Below are 19670 nucleotides of genomic sequence, written 5' to 3'. Positions count from 1 at the left end.
TCAAACTCAGATTCAATCAATATATTCTTAAGATGGCGGTTCATATAAATCACCTCATTTAATTCTCTCAACAGCCCACTAGGGTAGGAATTATTAGCCTCATTTTACTGATGATCAATCTAGGCTCAGAGAAGTTAACAAACTTGCTTAGAGATAGCATGCCACATCTTCAGAGCTGGAATTTGAATTCCCATGTTTTCACTCTAGATTAACAGTTTTTATTACCACATCACGGTTACTTTAAAATCCTTACATAAAAACGCTGTAAGAATGAACATGATTACTTTGCATTCATAGTTTTAGTTGGCTTTTATTAGTCAACAGAAATATTCCCATTAGATATTTTAAAGATAGCTTTTATAAAACAGATAATGACTACCACTTAATAAACCCAGCAGTGTAAGGTTATTAGATATATCACATTCTTCCTATGTGAAAGGAAGGAGCAGGCCACTCTGAAACGAGTGCTGTATTGTCTTTTTGTTGTTGTTGGGTTGTTCTGTTTAAAAAGAAATTCTCTGTAATTAAATAGCAATCAGGCACTTAAAAGACAGCCTGATCTCAGTACTGTATTTAAGTAAAGCAGACAAAGATTGCATTTTCCATTTTGTGGTCTGGACACCTGGTGCACAAGCTCCAGCAAGAGGGTCAGCATAATTGAAACCATCCTTCATGTGCCTGTCACATAAACAAGACTCTGTGTTCTGAAAACTCTATATAACAAAAATAGACAATTTTTTTTTTTTGCATTACTCTTATGAGTGCCAACGTTTGTCCTTAGTTCAATTGATCTTGTAGCCATTTCCATAACTTTTTAAACATCATTTTTCACTTAATAAAAATACCTTGCATTAGCAAGACTTAATTATGTTATGCAAAAGCCACAGGGATAAATTTTAGTTCATCCAGACATTCTTAATCTGTATTAGTGGAAACATGTTACAGGCCTGATGAGAAACTCACATATCATTATCCAATCTCAACAGCTGCTTAGCTCAATCTTGCTATAATCAAATCTAAGTTACCATCCCATCATTTCTAACCTGCATGTTCTTCTGCATTTCTACCAATTTAAAGATACATTTTAAGTTGCCAGTTCTAAGGCTTTGTACTGTGACTAAATCTGTTTCACTAAACCAAACATGTTCTTCTCCTAACATAATTTAAGATTGTACTATATACATATTTACAATACAATTTAAGTAATTACATGTATTTGCTAAACATCTACTACATCCTCAGTGTTACTGGAACTAAGGACCTCTGGGTATTACAGAACCTGCTATATATTCATAAGCAACCAAATCCTACCAGGGAGAAAAAAATTTCATTTACGGTATATGTCCAATTTCCATACCTTGATTTGCCCAACTTACTTAAAACTGACAGTAAAATGTCAAAGTTTCAGCTCAGAAATCTACTCATTAAATAAATATAAGCGATATGGGAGGCATTCATTTTTAGAGCAATATTAAATTCTTACTGAATGCAATTTAGCCCTCTGTCGAGCTGGATTTCACTTATCCAAAGTGCTGGTAAGCCGGTACTTCCACCATTTCCGTTGGAACTTTCCTCCATAACTGAACAAATTTCACTGCTAGATTGTATTTCCTGCCTTTCAGTTCATCTTCTTCCTGATGCTTATTAAGCTGCAGACAGTTACCTTAGATCTGTAGGACCTAAAATTAATTTTGCTTTGTTTTAGAAATCTAGGGGAATCAACAGTCATTTGTAAATTTCCCATGCATAATAAGCTTGTTCTCAAAAGCTTTTGAATTGTCAACATTATCATACACATTGAATGATGGTAATATTATTGCTTTTGACAAGCAAGGAAAAAATTATAAAATAGTAGCTAAAATGTTTAATCTTTTCTGTACACATCTGGAAACTTAAGGTTTCTCTCTTCGGAAAAAAAAAAGTAGAGGTGAATGAAAATCCTACCCTTGTAAAAGAACCAGAAGATACATCTTACCTCTTAAAGGAGATATAAAAGGATAGGAAAACAAACCAAACACACTCTCACATATACTCATTCATCCTAATATTTTGACTGCTTATCCACCAAATCGTTTAGGACTTTCGAGACACTTGACAAAATTTATTGTTACTTTAACGTATGCCCATAACCCCTAATTGGGAAATGTTTTATTTAATCATAAATATTTTGGCTGTTCAAATCATGTCCATATGAAATTCACTCTATTTTACATATCAAATCCCTATAACTACCCAATGTACTTCACCAAAGGATTTACCCAGTTATTACGTACACAAACTTAGCCCCAGAGTTGTTTTCACTCCTAACTTTCCTTTTTTAAAATTTTTGTTGCTTTGTTTAAATAATAAGTTATGTGTCCTAAACAGTTAGTCCCTTTGTAGTACAATCCTACAAGGTGGGAGAAATGGTTTTGAGGGATACCTCCCCCCCAAAAAAATCAACAAACAAAACAATTTTTTCCTTCAATTGCATATTATTTAAAAGTTGGTGGGAGTTAGCCTTTAAATTTTATCAGAAAAAAAAAAAAAAACAACAGAATTGTGGTTTTATTTGAATTCAGCAAGCAAACCTTAAGAAGAGTACCTAATCATTACACATTTTCAGCCTAATCCTCAAATCACAGATTCATAAAATAACTTTGAAGAAATACCAAAATAAGTGCCAAGAGATTTATAAAATATTAATGGATGGTTTTAAGTAGACTGGTATGATATAATAAGAATTGCAATGTGGGAAAAAATAACCCTATGGCAGCAACCAATTATAAAATACAATTTTTTTCTTTCTTTATCCTTATCACTGTCCCAGTATTTTACTTTACTAAAATGCAAAAACTGTATCATTCTCCCAGGTGGTGAAAATTGAGACTGGTAGCCTGGGTACCAAGACTCCTTTACAGAGCTTTTGAGTGATCAAAAAGACACAACATAGGACATGGGGATTAAGTCAGTAGAGCTAGGTCATAGTATAAAAATACTGGAGAGACCTCAAGAGTATTTCATACTTCTCTCTATGTATGCTGAAATATTATAATTTGGTCCTCAGAGTAAATCTATGCAGTGGATAGAGTGGTTATCATGGATAAGAACTCAAACAAGTTTTGTGGTCAACAAGAGAGTAACCTAAGCTAAACCCATATTATCTGATAACTAATCAGTCCTTTTCCACTCACTTTATCAAAAGGATACCGTCAATGAACAGGAATGAACAAATGTTATCTCAGTCACTTTTAGGATGTCCTGTTCCTCTCTCTTCAATATTTTGAAAATTTATCCATTATTAAAAGGAAAGCTACACATTAGATCAAAGCATTTTAAGAACACATAAATGCTATAAATTACTGTAACTAAACCCATTTGAAAACTGTATTATGAGATGAAATTTTTTATAATAATACATTTTCATTTGAATTCTGCTAGTCTATTGTATTTCCAATTGGTAGTCTCAACTTATTTTCAACATAGCATATAATTTGCTTAATGGAAGTAAGATTATTTCTCTGAAATTTGGAATAAAGTAAATTTTTGATCTAAAAGTTACATATTAATTATTAATATTATTTTTTAAGTACAGGGTTTTTTTGTTTTTTTTTTAATTTTTGGCTGCGTTGGGTATTTGTTGCTGCGCACGGGCTTTCTCCAATTGTGGTCAGTGGGGGCTACTCTTCCTTGCAGTGTGCAGGCTTCTCATTGCAGTGGCTTCTCTTGTTGCGGAGCACAGGCTCTAGGTACACAGGTTCAGTAGTTGTGGCGCACGGGCACAGTTGCTCCGCGGCATGTGGGATCTTCTTGAACCAGGGCTCGAACCCGTGTCCCCTGCACTGGCAGGTGGATTCTCAACCACTGCGCCACCAGGGAAGTCCCTACATATTAATTATAACACCATGGTTGTCATCTAAACTTTGTTACCTCTTCTCTGCAGGAACTGATGAGGATCTTCTGTTTTGACTTTAACAAGGGTTAGACTGTCTTCTTGGAGGGGTTAAGATTTTCAGTAGCTAATAGAAAAATTTTCTTAGGGCAGAGCACCTGGAGACCAGGCTTCAAATATTCTCCATTAACACTTCTTGATGTTTTACATCTGGTAAATTGTTGCTAGCAGGTCTAACGGGAGTTGAAGAGGCTATTTTACTCCTTAAACATTTAAATACTTCCCTTGCATTGTAAAAATGGGGAGAAGTGGCCCTCAAAGCCCTCACTCCCAGAGAGCATTTTAAGTAAGGAATATTCTTTAACGTACAGAGGAGACTTCATGTGCCACTTGAGAAGCGCTCTGGTATTACCCTCTTCTTCACTGAAGTATAACAGAATTAAAAGGGCTGATGAAGACTTCAAACTCTCTAAAGTTATTTACCTTTCTGCATAATTTCAAAACTATCTATATCCTGACAGTAAGTCTAGAAGAGAATGTGGAGTGAGGATTTTGGTCATGGGAAGTTACTTAGAGATAAAAGGCATACACTTGCCTACTTAGGGCTTAAAGGATGGGAGGTGACCTATTCTTGTATTATTTCTTGTTCAGAAATTGTTTTTCAAAATATGGTAATTTGTGGCTACAATAGAAGTTAGATATCTCTGTTGCACTTCTCTCAAGTTCAAGGCCCCAGAGATGTCATTGCTCAAAGTTCTTGCCTTGGCAGATTTTAACACTCCCTTAGCTAATGAGATCAACTATACGTGCTCTTTGAACTCATCAAATAATTCCCAAGGATTAACCATCAAGAACACTCTGTCAGTGAAATGCAAAAATCACTGGATTTACTCACCAACACAAACAATCTCAAAGTCTTTTCAAATCTACTTTTTCAAATGTTTTGCATTAACTGTTCTCTCATTTCCATTCCCACTGCCTTAGTTCAAATAGCTCCCCGCCACTCCCACCCCTAATTTCTTTCCATTCTAATGTGTGCTGAACATGGCTTTCTTTCCTAAGCATATGCTGCAGATTTTGCAATGGCTCCTGAACTATAAACAGAGTGTTTAAGGTCTGTTATGTTGTGGTCCCCAAATATCTTTCAGACATCTTTATTTCTGTACCTATCGTAGACTGTCATCTCTAGCCATTTGATACAGCCTGTTTGCATGTCACTTTTCATGCCGTACCCTCCACCTCTACGTGGTGGTGAGCCCCTATTTATGCTTCAAACTCTGCTCAAATCTCGCCTTTTCTCGCAAGTTTTTCCTTTGTAAGAGGTTCTTTATCCCTCTATTATAGAACCCAATACATCTGGCCTTGCATTAACATTTATTTACGTATAGTTCTGTCTAAGAATTTGAAGGCAGAAGGTATGTCTTGCTTATTGAGAGATACTCTCCACAGTACTGGACTCAGAGATCTGTACACACAATAGAAGTGTGTGTTATTTGAATAAGCGGTTGAGGTTTTTTCTTTTGGGAGAACAGACAGACCACATTTCCCAGATTCACTTGCACAAGGTATGGATGGCCATGTGGCTGAGCTCTGAAGAGAGCAGAGTGTGGGTAGGATTGATGTTCCATGTCAGAACTGTAAACTCCTTTCATCTGTGAACTCGTAATTTGAGGCTGTGGGAGTCGATGTTGGTGGAGCTGCAAGAGGAATGAACCTGAGCAGAAAGCTGCCCAAGGCGTACTGCCCTGGACTATGCTCTGAGTAAGTCCTAAACTTCTAAAATGCTGGGACTTTATCTATTATGTCAGCAAATGTGGCCTTCCTAGCATAGGCCTGCAGACTAATCAGCCAGTTATTACTGTGAAAAATAATAAATATTGCCATAATGATCTTATTTTTGGATAGATTTGCTGGAATGACCCTACTTCAAGTGGAACGGCCATCTTTTCTTTTCTCCAGTGCTGAACCCATCCCCAAGCTTTTGCTTGGATCTAACTAACAGTTTCTACATTTGGACACACTTACTCTTCTGGGAGTTGCGACATCTGTATGGAATTGGTCTACAGACACTCCTGCTATCACTGAATCCATTCAGCTAGACTTTTAAATCCATAGCCATATGTCTCAGTCCTTCCCATCACTCAAGGCCTAGCAGGTGCTGTGCTCTTACATAATATTTATTATCAAGTCTTTCAGACTGTTTTCGCCTTGCTATGTATTTCTATGGCATTCATTTGGTAACACTTTATATTCTAAATGAGTCTTTATATTCTGACTTTTCTAAAAAATGTCAAAGAAATTCTGTTACTTAACTCTCCCTAATTCCACTCAACTACTGGTGAGCAGGAATTATGTCAGATATTCCTCTGTGGATCCCAAAGTACCTGCCAGAGTGGCTGGAAAGAGATTGGGAATGTAACTAGTCCATTCCTAGTTTGCTGATAGGGAACACGTAGCACTCCTCCCAGTAAAACAAGTTAAAGCATTTAGGCTAATCCCTCAAAAAGTTAATCTATATCAGTAGTCATTACTGCAAAACAATTAAAAAGAAATGGGATATAATAACATTATAAACAATAGTCACACTTTCTGCAAAGTGAAGTGAACTAAAAAATGCAAGAACTTTTTGAAAGAGGCAACTGTGTCTTAGTTACCTTTGCATCCCTGTGTCTAGCAAGTGAGGGAAAGATTTGATGCTCCAAAATGTATGATAAATGCAAAATTTTCCATATTTAAAAAATTGAATCCCTTGGCTCTAAAAGCATTAAAGAAAGTCAATCCCCCAAATTTTCCTAAAGATTAATATTATTTTAAAGTTACATGATTCATGAATAATCTTTAAAAAAAAATTCCAAGGAGTACACCTTCTGGTTCCTCATTTTTAGTGGTGTGTGCTGGAATTTCCAAATCACAGAATTCATTTTGACTTGATCTAATTCAAAGTATTTCAGTAACTTAGGCAGATAAATACAAAATACAACTTTCCATAACGTGTGTCTATCAATCTACTTGTGTATGTTTGTACATGTGTATCAAGCATCAATGTTGCTTTTCTAAATTTCTGTCTCTAGTCATTTTTTTTAATATCTTTATTGGAGTATAATTGCTTTACAATGTTGTGTTAGTTTCTGCTGTATAACAAAGTGAGTCAGCTATACATATACATATATCCCCATATCCCCTCCCTCTTGCATCTCCTTCCCACCCTCCCTATCCCACCCCTCTAGGTGGTCACAAAGCACTGAGCTGATCTCCCTAACTAGTCATTTCTAATCACCCAATAGATGATTAAATTGATTTGCTAAATGTATAACAGTGATTAAAAGGTTAATAACATTTAGCAAGCATTGATCATCTTTTCTATCCACAGGAGAAAAGAATTCTAAATGTTGATTAAAGTGTCCTAAACCTAGATGGTTTGAGCCATATTCCTGTGACATTTTCCCCTATGTAATTTCTAGTGCATAAACAGTACAAATGAATATTGATTGTAAAAATCTTGCTACATTGTGGTGATATCCTGCCTTCAAGAACATATGAAATCTAATCTTACTAATTTGCATCTGACTGACAAGAAAATATTGAGAAGGTGAGAACAATAAGAAAGCCAATTATCAGCATATATAAGACATCAGAATTTAACATAGAAAATACTGATGTCAAAGAATACTGTATTTAGTTATGAGGTTTAAATGTTTACCTCTTCTTTGTTGAGGGAGGTATTTTACAGAAATTGGTGTGAAATTTCTGCTGAGGGGTGGTGGACTGTGTCAGCAACGGGGAACAGTGTAGGAAAAACTCACAGCATCAAGAAATGGCAATACAATCAGAGTAATGAAAGATTGTGCAGAGATCTGAAGGCAAAAAGGCATTTCATATCAAAGTAACAAATTATGAGGTGTGAATGCAGAAATCAGCTATACCTTCCAGAAGGAAAGGTAAGAGAAGCCAGACAAAATAAGTTAATGCAATTGAAAGGCCAGAAGAAAATCATAAAGACTCTAGTGCCCTTTTAGAGGAAAAACAAACTAAAAAAAAATATCCCATAGAAAAATAAATACTAGGAAGATGGGCTTGCTTGGAGACAAGTAAACAACAATACATCAAAAAGGCTACATTAGACATATCTTGGATTAATCTGAGAACCAGAAAATTAACAGAAACTATGAATAGTTTTATAAAAAGAAACTAAAAGCCTTGAAAGAACAGAAAATGTCATAATGTTAAGGTATTACTTTCAAAATGCAAAAAAATCCTGATAGCTCTGGCCATGATTTCTCTATACTGATGTCATTTCTGATAAAAAGATGTGGTTTAGGTGGGCATAGGCAAATATCCAGACATAAAGGACAAAACATGGAAAAAAATAGAATCAACTTATCAAGAAAAATACACTTGCCAAGAAGGGCTGACAGCTCTATGATTTAATTCATGGGTTAAGTCAGTGGATTAATGGAATATGAAAGATGACATACATGATACTAAACATTTAGTAAATTAATAAATAGCTTATAAACTACATGTTTTTTTTTCCCCCAAAGTTTCCATTTCCTTAGTTATTCCATGAAGTATAAACAGTATTTCTACTAGGGACCAGCAGATGTTAAAGAAAAACCAAATGACATAATTCAATAGGTGTTCACTTAAGTCTTTAATTTCTTAATAATTTTATGACTTGTCTTCCTAATTTCATAACTGTGACAGTGAATTTACAACCCTACATAACAATCCAACACAAAAAAACAAGGAAGTCAACTAAATTAAAAATTCTGAATTTTGAATAGCAAGTTAATAAAAAAGAAACTTGTCCTGAAAAATATAATCTGAAACACATTTCTCAGTCACTTTACAAACTCAGGCATAATCTAGAACTGGGCATGTGGTTCCTTAGTTATTCTCTCCTGAAGGAAACCATTCCTCTTGCCATGTGGAATAGACGTTATGCTTCATCACTTAAACCACTCTCATTTTCACCCTCTCTTACCTAGGGTTGGTGGACCTGTCTACTACCCACACCCTGAAAAAACCCGGCACAGATTCAATCCCATGACACAATTCTTCTCTCTTAGATTTGGGCTTCTCATATTTGCAGGAGGTTTCCCACAATAACTCCATACTTTCATAATTGTTATCAAGAACCTGATACAACCTCCAAAGCTCTCACTCTCCGTAGCTTTCCTGATTCTTACTTGGGAAAAATGAGGTCATCCTATACGAACTATTTACACCCATGCCCATCATGCCCCTCCTTCCAGCACTAGGACATGCAATATCCTCATCTCTATATGCATTTTCTAGTTAGGCTATAATCATGGTCAATTTTCTCCCCCGAATCCTTAAAAAGATAACTCTCCTTTAACTCTGAATCTCTGAATTAGCAACTTTCCTCATCCTATGTCTTTTTTTTTAACATCTTTACTAGAGTATAACTGCTTTATAATGGTGTGTTAGTTTCTGTTTTATAACAAAGTGAATCAGTTATACATATACATATGTCCCCATCCTCATCCTATTTCAACCAATATTCTAGGCTTTCAACTCAACTGCAAATTCTTCCCCAAAGAGGGAGATCTCAATATTTTGTCTTTCAAAGGACGTTTTTCAGTTTTTAACATAATAGATTTTCCCTTGCTAGTCTAGCTAAAAATAGCACTTCTATCCTTTCACTTTTTCTTCTTAGTACTTATTACTTTCTAATATTATGTCATATATTTATTTGTTAATTTGTTTAGTACCTATCTCTCCTTTCTAGAATATGAGCTATTTGGTAGCGGATTTTTTTAAATGTCTGTACACTTACCGCATAGAATAATGACCAAATAGAGGAACTGCTCAATAAACATATTAAATGGATAATCTAATCTAATCGTTAAGTATTGTTTTAACTTAAAAAGTTGGTGTGGCAACTGCTGGTTATTCTCCCAAAATTCACTCTGCCCCTTTTCCTAATCTCATGGCCTCCCAGTGGAAACTAGATTTCCCAGTTTTCTCACATCCATTTGTGGCTATGTGACTAAATTTAGATGAGCAGAGCAGAAATATCATATATAATTCCTAGGCTGTCTTCAACTTAAAGACAGGCTGCTGTCCCTGAACTTTGGTTCTTTATCTCTTCCTGAGTGAGCTCAGGAATGCCTGCAACCCAACCAAGGAAACAAGGCAGAAGGAACCTGGGTTCCTGAATGGCCTGGAGGAGCAGAACAGCACCATTGCCTACATAGGCTGGCTTATAGTATGAAAGAAATAAACTTCTATTTTATTCAAAGGACTTAATTTTGGAATCGTTTTCTTATAGCTACTAAGCCTTTAACACACTTGACTTCTATGATTGCCTCTGCTATTGCTCTGACCACTCTTCTTTTTCCCTTTGAACTCCTTCTCTTCCGCTGTCTGTTCCTTAAATACTGATTTTCTCAAGGGTTCTTTTCTGGCCAACTACAGTTTTGTTTTTTTTTTTTTACTCCAGTTTTATTGAGATATAATTGACATATAACATTTTATAAATTTAAGATGTACAACATAATGATGTGATTTATGTATGTATACACTGTGAAATGATTACCACAATAAGCTTACCTAACATTCATCACCTCACCTCACATAGTTAACAATTTTTTTTCCTGTAATGAGAACCTTTAAGGTCTACTCTCTTAACAACTTTCAAATATACACTGTTGTTAACTGTGGTTGCTATGCTATACATTACATCCCCAGGACTTACTTGTTTTATAAGTGGAAGATAACCACCTTCACCCATTTCTCCCACTCCCTTCCCCCTACCTCTGACAACCACCAATGTGTTCTCTGTTTCTATGAGTTTGGTTGTTTTAGATTCCACATGTAAGTGAGATCATACGGTATTTGTTTTTCCCTATTTGACATTTCATTTAGTATAATACTCTCAGGGTTCATCCATATTGTTGCAAATGGCAGGATTTCTGACTTTTTTATGACTGAATAATCAACTAGGTTCTTAATTTAACCTAGTGATTCTTAAATTTTTTAGTCAATGACAAGTTTGATAATTTAATGAAGATTACACACACACACACACACACACACACACACACACACACACACACACATATACACAGAATATAAACATTGGCCATTTACAGATAACCTGAAACCTGTTTTGAACCCTCTAAGTAACAATAGTAGCCATATGAAGGAATTTCTTGAGAAATATACCAATTGTCATGGTTTTAACTACCACTAATCTCTCAGGATATTTTTCTATCTAAAGTAATATCTGACTTTTGACAGCCTTATTAAATCCTTTAAATAGGTCTCTAGTGTCCTTAGGATAGAATCCAAACTAGGCTGTTCAAAACTGAGCCGGTACTTATCTCTAAAGTTTCTTCTCAGCTACTCACCACCCCTAGAACTCTATTCCATCCAATTTGAACTTGCAGTTCCTCAAACTCACCACATTCTCAATTTCATAATATTGCACACCTTTCCTTTGCCTAGAGCCTTCTCCATGCTTACTTGGCTATCTTTACTTCTCAAACATCCTTCAGCCTGAAACCCAGGTGCCCTGTCAATGAATATACTATATCTCCCAGAATGCCCTTTTATACTGTATCCACTCTTTCCTAATTGTTATTTAGTTCTCAGCTTCTACTTCCCATGAACTTAAGGATTATCTGCTTTGTTCACTTTTACATCCCCACTAATACTTGTCACAGTTGATATACAGTAGGCCCTTAAAACACATGTTTTTTAATTACAAATTTGCAAACTTTCCACAGCTATAGAAAACTTAATATATAAGATGCTGGGTAAAACGTAGGAATAAATTGTATCTCCTGATGCATGATTCTCAACTGTTTTGAAAAATATTAATTTTTCAATGGGAAAATAAATATCTTCTCTCTAAATTCCCATAACACTTTATAACTCTCTTAAAGTCACCTGTAAGACCAAGTTTTCAATGGATAGACTGTGTGTTGTGTTCATGTTTTCATCTCTCATAGTTTGCATCACAGTTTCTTGCATACCCTGAAATAACTCCACAGTACATTACATGACCAAAGCATGGTTTAAAGTACTGTATATAATGAGATGGGACAAAAATCTATGTTTTTTATTTGCTTTACATTCAAAAAGACACTCTGCAAAGGTACCTATGGTGGGGAGGAGTAAAGCAGATGGGATACAATAAACAAATAATGCCAGAAAGTCTACAAGAAAAAGACAAACAGCCTAACAAAGAATTGGCAAAGGTATAACAAGCAATTAACCGAAGAGGGCATTTGAATTGTCAATAAATAAAGTTGCATTCACATTAAAAAATGAGTAGCGTATTGTAGTCTCTTTATAGCCAAGGTCTCCATTGCTCACCTACTTTCAGAAATTCATTGGAAATCTTTCTGAGTTCATTAGGAATAAAAATAAATCAAACTGAAGAAGTTTAACATACCATTTTACTCAACAGATATCCAAAATTAAAACACTGGGCAATATTAAAGGTTGAAAAAAATGTGGTTAAAGGGTACTCTAATAACTGCTGAAGGAAGCAGAAATTTGTATAGCAACTTCAGAGAGTAATTTTACTATTTAGGAGAGTAATTTGCAGAGTCCTAAAATTGAGACCACATATCTCTCACAGTCCAGTAATTTCACTTTTGGATACAGACCCTAAGAAAAATCCACATGCTCACAAGGGGACACATACAAATGATGTTATGTGCAGTGCTGTTTGAAATAGCAAACATTTGGATTTGCTATTTGCAACACATTTGCCTCTAAGTGTACAGTGCAGAAGCTCTTGCTGTACTACTCATATATCTTTGGCATTCATGTTGACTTTACACATTGAAGGAATTTTACTGCAAGTACCTGAAACTCTCTGCCTGAGGGTGTTCTCTAGCCAAGAACATACTTGAACTGTTAGGAGGTGTGCTGGAATTCTAGAGTTAATGGTCTCAGGAGTAACCCTCAACCAATGCCAGATGAGAATTTTGGAGACAGACCCAAGCTTCCTCGTCCTTGAGTTATACAACTCCGAAGTGGCTCACAATCTCAGTCAGATGGTAGGAAATGTGTTGATGTTATCAGAGAAATGATCAGAAATAGAAATGCTTAGAAATAGAATCAATATTTTATAAAGCTTAAATGTGTGGGAGAGAGAAGTATAAGGAAGGCAGGTTTTCACATCCTGATTCTGTTTTGGGCAACCAGGTGTATGACAGACTGAGATCAAAAAGGGTTCTGGCAGGGAGATGATGATTCAGATTTGTACATGTTTTGAATATGAAGTGCCTGTGGCTAATTGGATATACTGATTTACAGTTTGGGAGAGAGAAATGGGCTAGAGATTGGCTAGTAATGGTATCTGAGTCATGGTGATGGATGAGAACAAAGAAGAGAGGATAGTAAAAGAAAAGCCAGCTCAGGAAGGAGCACTGAAGCTCATGAATATTTAAGAAATGAGCAGAAGGTGTTCCTACAAATGGAAATGAAAGAGAGAACTAACATGATAGAGAAAAAACAGTGGTAAGAAAGGAAAATAAAATGCTTATTTCATAAATGTTCTACTTGAGGACATACTGGCAATAGCTTCTTAGAAACATGTCTTTATTTTCTTTGTTTTCAAAATCTAAGACTACTTCCAAGAGCGGCTCACTTGTCTTTATTCTCATTTTTCTTCATCTTTTAAAACCTTTTGATTTTCAGAAACTCATTTCCCACCCAGCTAAACATACCCTTTGACAATATAGTCAATTTGAACCCTAATCCATCAAAACAGATGTTTTGAAAAGATACTAATATTACGAATTGGCTACAAAGCTACAAAACAAGACTTTGAAACCCTTACAAAAGACCCCCTTTCCTTCTTTTTTTCACTATTACAGAAACCCATCCTTGGGTGAAACTGTAATATATATATAACTGTTATATACATACATAATATGTATAATTTGTATACTGTATACATATATATATAACATGTATTATATATAACTGTTAATAAAGTCAAAAGAACAATCCAAAAACATGTTCCCATGCCACATACCTCACACTCTTCTACTGTCCTTAAGAATAACTCTATTTTGGATTTAGAATAACTATACCAAAAGGTCATTTTGCAAAATGCTTTACTGAAATTCTATGAAATATATTCACTTACACTTACTAAAGTATGTAGATATTGTAACAGAATATTTACCTATCTGTTAGACACGCTCTTGGCATTCGTCTTTAGAACTTTAGCTATCAAAAATAATAACGCTGCATTCACTCAGAATACAAAAAACAAGAATTACATTTCCTTTGTCGTTCATTCACTTCATGATTTATAGAGTCTGGTTTTATTTTGGCTTTGGTTGCTTTTTTACTCCCTAGAATTTGCATATTTAATATAGTTAAGCACAGGGCTAACTACTTTCCATACATTATCTCATTCAATGCTTAGAATGGCATTATGAGACAAGCATTGCTATAAATATTTTTGATGGGAAGAAATGGAGACTTTTAAGAAATTAAAGACTTTTCCTAAGGTAATAAATCAGTCAGAATTTGAACCCACATTTTCTGATTCCAAAGCCCATGGGTTGGGAAACTTGTCAAGATATGGTTTGAACCTCTTGCCTTCGCTTCCAACATATAACGGTAATAAATGAGATCATATAAAAGTGATATCAAAACCAAGCCAAATCCTTCTGCGAACTAGAGATAGAATAGAAATAGAAAGTGAGCTGCAACGCACCAGCTGGTGAGCTGCAATGCACCAGTTGGTTGTTGGAATAAGAGGCAAGCATTTCCCTATCTGTAAGGTAACTAGAGTGCCACACTTGCCCCACAGGGAGTGAAAATCAGTGCCATGTTTACTGATTAAAACCTGAGTGCAAGATAACAGGAAGCTGAATAACTGACTGCCTCCCTGGACCCATGGTTTACACAGAGCTGCTTAGTAGGGAGGCCAAAGGCAGCAGCCATAACCTGACAGTCAGCAACTGGAACAAACTACTATTTGACTTGGTGACTAGATACATGATATCCCCATTATCAGAGATTCTGAGCTGGGGATGGAGAGTGTGCAGGGCCTACTCTATGACAATAAGGGTGGGGTGGGTCTAACAAAGAAAGAGAGAGAGAAATTTTTAAAACATTTTAAAATCTCTCTCACTCAAGTTAAGCTTGAAAACCAAAATTCCAAGACATGTAAAATCATATAAAAAGATTTCCAGCAAAATTTTTTTTAAAAGTCAATGAAGTCATTCCAGATGACATGAAAATAATAGGTCAATTTCAGAATTTCAGTATAAGCATGTTAGTAGCCTTGAAGAGACAAAGTAAGAAAGAATGTCAAAACAATGTACAAAAAAGTAAGTAGAGATGAAATAATAAAAGTGGTATAAGAATCAATTAGAATAACCAGGAAAAAAAAAATACAGCTGAAAAAAATTCTGGAATGGATATAGTCAAAACAAGAATTAGTAAATTGGAAGATATCTCTTGAGCAATTCAAAAAAAATGTAGCACAGAAAGGTTATAATATATTATGAATGAGAATTTAAGAAATATGTATGATATATTGTGAAGCTTCAACATATATATACTAGGATGTACCAGAAAAAGAGATTAGAGCTAATGGTAAAAGAAGCCATATTTGAAAAGAAAATTTTGAAAATTTCCATAATTTAAGAAAGATGTGAGTCCTAAGATCAAAGTGTCTAGAAAAATGAACAACCACTATGCTCTCTTCCCTGTAAGGAGAATAACAAAAACCATACGGCCACTCTCTAGGAAAGCCTTTGAGGACAAATAATTTGTCAGAGATGACAGAATCTAATCCTATAAATTCTGCCCTATATTTTGATAGAATAATTCATCTTTAAAAGCAAATTGATGAATGTCATTGAAACAATAATACAGCCAATATGATATTCATCCTCAATAGAGAAGGCATAAATTCACTGCAACAGATGTCTACTGCTACCAGGGTACAGCAAAAACCCTGATATTTAGTGACCATGAGATTTAAGGAAGTAAGTCAAAGAGTGTCATAACCCTAGCATATGTCCAGGCTACTCTGTCACTCTGTCTGTGACCTCATAAGTGCAAACGTGAAAACACACACACACACACACACACACACTGCAATCTGGTGTAATATAGTAATGTAAGGGAAGGACAATGAATCACCAATATGTTTTACATAGAAATAAGAGACATAACAGTATATTAATTTGTGAACATAGTTCCGTTGTTTCCTATTAACCTAATAAAAAATTTAAACATCTGTGGAAAATTAAGCCTTATATAAGAAAATATATACCTTCTTAAAATCATGTTTTTTAAAATAATGCTATGGTTAATTGTAGTTTTTTTTTAACATCTTTATTGGAATATAATTGCTTTACAATGGTGTGTTAGTTTCTGCTTTATAATGAAGTGAATCAGCTATACATATACATATATCCCCACACCTCCTCCCTCTTGCGTTTCCCTCCCACCCTCCCTATCCTACCCCTCTAGGTGGTCACAAAGCACTGAGCTGATCTCCTTGTGCTATGCGGCTGCTTCCCACTAGCTCTCTATTTTCATTTGGTAGTGTATATATGTCCATGCCACTCTCTCACTTCATCCCAGCTTACCCTTTTCCCTCCCTGTGTCCTCAAGTCCATTCTCTACATCTGCATCTTTATTCCTGTCCTTCCCCGATGTTCTTCAGAACCATTTTTTTTTTTTGATTCCATATATATGTGTTAGCATACGGTATTTGTTTTTCTCTTTCTGACTTACTTTACTCTGTATGACAGACTCTAGGTCTAGTAGTTTTTAAAAGATGTCTTCACCTCAGCAACCAATCAATAAGTAAATATGAATGGAAAAGACTGAAGATAGTAGTTTAAGATTAAGTGTGAGTAAAACTTAGCAGCAGACCTTTCTATCTTTTGTTTATCACAATTTAGGTACTTCCATTAGAGGGAACCCCATTCTTTTGTAGCCCCTCCCCAAAGCAGGGTAACTTCCTGAGTTGTTGTTAGAGTTTATAACTGAGGAGAATAATGAAGTTCTCTTTAATTTTTGGTCTCTGGATTGGTTTGAAGGAAATAAGTAAGGCGTAAACATATTTTTACAGTCTTTATAGCAAAGGGAGAAATTTTCAAAAGGCTTATGTCTTGGCAAAGCCTTTCAAAAATCCTCAGTCACACCTTAACTTTACTTACGTATTAAAAGAAAAACTCAAACAATTTACATCTCCTGTTCTGACCATTCATATCGAGATCATAACAAAAGACCTTATTAAAAACACTGGGTGATTCTGATGAGAATATAATTTTAGAAACCTCAAAATGTTCATGCAAATAAACCTTTAAACCTTTTCTCTTAAAAAAAGGTTTTCACCTTCCTGCAGCACTAATAAACAGCTAGGAGCTGTGTATGTAGGCAAAAGAAAGAATGAATGTAACAGGTGACAAACATAATGAACTTGTTCTCTTAGAAAGGGATTTGTCAGTCACATTTTGTAATTGTTGAAAGAAGCTTGTATCAAATCATAAGAAGAGATCAAAAATAATTATCCTTCTTATATACAGCATAAAAGTCAAGACTATTACTTAGTTCTGCAACAGTTAAGTTTTCCGTAAGTCTTTAGAAAAGAAGAGCTAAGTAGTACTTCAAAACTGTCCCATAAGTGAAAACATATTCTTTTTTTCTTAAAAGCTTTCCTCCTTTTATTGTAAAGTTTTACAGCTTCACAATTACTCCAATATATTTTTTCCATTTATTAATTTACTTTATCAAACAGAAGCTATAGGTCTCAAAATATAAGGAGCTTACTTTAGTAAATTTCATTTTTAAAATTATTATTCAAAATTTGTATTACAGAGGTGCTCTTTAAAAAGTTTAAGTGAGCATGAAACACAGTAACAATGCAGACCTCTGTATTCTAGCAAATCAGCAGTATGGAAGACATATTTTTCACCTTTCATTTGGTAACATCTAATGCAGTCACCTTGTTAATAAAGCTGCTTTCTAAACAAAGTCAACAATAGCAATAATATTTTGGCACTTATTAAATTCACAATACTGAATTTGCAGTTTTTGCAGAAGAATCTCGTCTATAACATTCTAGGAATACTCCTTGTAGACTCTGATTTTTTTTTAAGAAGCAGCACATTTAAAACAGGATTTTAAGTATGGCTAAACTAGGAATTAAGCACAATTTATTCTCTGAGGTATTTTTTTTCCCAGAAAAAGCAAGCTTACTAACTTCCAAGATATTTGCACTGAAATAAAAACTACTCAGTATTGTTTCAAGATATTTAAAATTAAAAAACATAAAACAAAAAACTGTGTGCAAAGTTTCTGCAGTGAAATGTGAGCAAACAAGCCAAAAAGAAACAAAAGAAGTTTGCATGCTGCTTCTCAAAAGAAGCTTAAACAATCCTTTGCCAGGAATAACACACATAAACTATAAGAAGGCAACTGCTGGAATCAAAACACACTTACTTTTTAATATGTAAAGATGCACTTTTTCCCCTATTTTAGATTAAAAATAGAGGACACCCCAGTGAGTCTTGGTGGCAGTCAGATAACACACAGGCCCTGACCCTTTAACTCGCTGGAATTCTCACACAAAGCTCTTTTCATAGAGACTGTGCTATATATTCCCGAGATAAGGCGGCAAAACATGAAGTCGTGGAGAAGTGACACAAAGTTGGACTAAATGAAATGTTTACATATATTCTGTCACACTGTTGTTCCTTTATTATCTATTCCACACATGATTTGCCTAAAACAATGTTTATTCAGGTTGAAGAGAAGCATGATTTAAACAAAAGGACAACTTTAAGAAAAAGGACACGCAAGACAATACAAATATTGTATTTCTGTTAGCATTGCCAAGTTTAATGTGAGATCAAGCAGAAACAAAACCAAATCGCCTAAGAACTTTTAAGAAATGCTCTTACTATAACTCCCCTCAAAGCACAAAAGATTTCTTTACTTGTTTTACAACATAGAAAGTATACTTTAAATAATATCTTAAATCTGCACTCACCATGAGAAAGCAACGGTTGCGTAGCGTAACAGTGTGCTATTTTCTGCCCCTGTTCCATTTCAGTTTTGCCTATAGTTGTCCAACACCCAATAGCCCAGAGCTGCCACCCAGAGGCCCCTTCCACGAGCTGGCTTATTTGCCTGTCAGTCTGAGTCCCGGCTTCTGTTTTATGCGGCTGTGCACTTTGCTGAAGTTCTAATATAATTTCCATACGCTTCGCACAGCCTGAAGTAGGTAATTTGTTCTTTCAGTTCAATAAATACGCAAATCACTTTTTGGGTAACTCTGAGATCAGGCTTTAAGTTGTTCACCTTCAAGTGAAAGAGTTCTTGGTAAGAAGTGGGTGGAGAGAAGTAAGCTCACTACAGGGGAACTCAGAGTGTAATCAGAACGCAGAGAAACTTCCTCTCTTTTTTCCTTCCTTGCTAGGCTGAGCTGCTAGTGACTCTTTCACAGAACTTAGGAATGTAAAGGGAGGACGCAAAGAGGCCCCTCCAGACAAGCCTTTCTCAATCAATTAGCTTGCAGCCATTACTTGTGACCTTAGGTCACACAGCATAAGTGTGTGGGGTGTGCCTTCAGGGGTCCCAAGGCTACTTATTACAGCTAAGATAACCAAAATCAAGCAGACACTAGTACCTAGAAATATTTTTAAAAGAAAACATGCTAAAGATGTGAAATAGACCAAAGGTAAATTCCAAATTTCTTTTTGCAGGAGCAACTAGTAATTCAGTCAAAGATCTTTTTTTTTTTTTCTATTAAGAAATTCAAAACAATATATTT

The 19670-nt window shown here is 35.2% G+C and overlaps 1 long non-coding RNA gene across 6 annotated transcripts in view; it reads right to left on the bottom strand.

The window, feature by feature from the left end:
- The window catches only part of LOC307186261, a 572345-nt gene that overhangs the window by 363437 nt on the left and 189238 nt on the right, over positions 1-19670 (bottom strand). The window contains exon 1 of one of the 6 annotated variants that reach the window (XR_013828296.1): positions 18888-19159. The exons of the other annotated variants lie outside the window; for them this stretch is intronic. This is a non-coding gene — a long non-coding RNA (uncharacterized lncRNA). Of the gene's footprint in view, positions 1-18887; positions 19160-19670 lie in introns of those variants that run through there. 6 annotated transcript variants of the gene reach the window in all.

Source organism: Stenella coeruleoalba (assembly GCF_951394435.1).
Source record: "Stenella coeruleoalba genome assembly, chromosome: 5".
NCBI classification, from domain to species: Eukaryota; Metazoa; Chordata; class Mammalia; order Artiodactyla; family Delphinidae; genus Stenella; species Stenella coeruleoalba.
The sequence above is the reverse complement of the archived record's forward strand: the minus strand, read 5'-3'. Positions and strand labels throughout refer to the sequence as shown.